Source organism: Nicotiana sylvestris, chromosome 7 (assembly GCF_000393655.2).
Source record: "Nicotiana sylvestris chromosome 7, ASM39365v2, whole genome shotgun sequence".
Classification (NCBI taxonomy): domain Eukaryota; kingdom Viridiplantae; phylum Streptophyta; class Magnoliopsida; order Solanales; family Solanaceae; genus Nicotiana; species Nicotiana sylvestris.
In genome coordinates, this window is record NC_091063.1 from 50,097,756 (window position 1) to 50,099,139 (window position 1,384).

Here is a 1,384-nt window from a genome sequence, read left to right on the forward strand (position 1 = left end):
TTATTGCATGTGTAAATATTGGCAGAATAATAAGTAATGATTATTACTTCCTTACAATAACTACTAGTATATAATTTATTATCAGTCTAACTGGATGCCAATCTAGCCAGTTGATTTATAAATTGCGAGTTTCATATTTATATATTCGTGTACAGATTGAGTTTGTTGAAACTTTCTGTTTCAAGATACCTTGAATGAAAGTAAGACTAATGCATTCCGTAAGGAACATAAAGATTTTTGTACTTTGCCAAGTATTTTTATGCGTCAAAAGAAATATTATATATATATATATATATATATTAAATATTGTTAATATTACAACCCATACAAAATTAGTTAATTCTTCTTAATTTTGGATTCATCATCCGTGTTTAGCATACTGAAGTCTTTCCCATGTCCTAAGTATTCATCTGAGTTATGGTTATTCATTAATGCATTCAGGAAGCTTACTTGATGACTTTTAGTATGATTTGATTTGGACTTTCTCTTGGTATTTAGGTTGTTGGTTCATAACCACATGAAAAGAGAAACACATTGGCAAAATTTAGTTGAGGACACAAAGTAGAGAAATGCACTATACAAGGTTACTTAAGCAATATCTGGTAAATTTTCTATCCAGTCATACAATTGCTATATCTTTCAAGCTTCTTGCCCGTGGAATTATGAAACATATACTACTGTTGAACCCGAAACTCTGATTTTATCCATGTCACGACCCCAAATATCCCGGTCGTGATGACACCTATCACAGTACTAGGCAAGCCAATCCAACATTTACCATATCGAATTCTTTTTATAAAAATTATTTTCTAAAACCGATTAAGTCTCAAATTCTTCATATGTATTATATAAATCAACAGAAATATGCGGAAACCAGTATAAAATATACTAACACAGACCGAATTTGGTGTCACTAGTCATGAGCCTCTAAGTACAACCCAACACTGTCTAAATAACACATAAGGAGTCTGAAAATACAAAGTACTAAAGTAGGAAGGAGAAGGGTAGGGCTACGAACGTCGTGCAGCTACGTTGCGATCTCCGAATACGACTCTGAGAGTGCTGGAAGCTCTCACTCTGATGCTCGGGCACCTGAAACTGCATACAAGGTGCAGGGAGTAACATTAGTACGCTAACTCAGTAAGTAAATAAAGTCTGAGTGCAGTGACGAGCATTTAAAATCATATAAGGAATCTCAACAGAAATATCAAGTCAAAATCTGCAGTTCAATAGCCAGTTATCTCGTAAAAACTCCAATTTCAATTAAAAATCTTTTGAAAACATTTATGCAACATTTTCAGCAGAGACTCGATATAAAAGAAGAGTGAAAGTAGCAAATGTCATAAACAAGCCTCTCGGGCAAGGTATCACTCATAAGTATAAC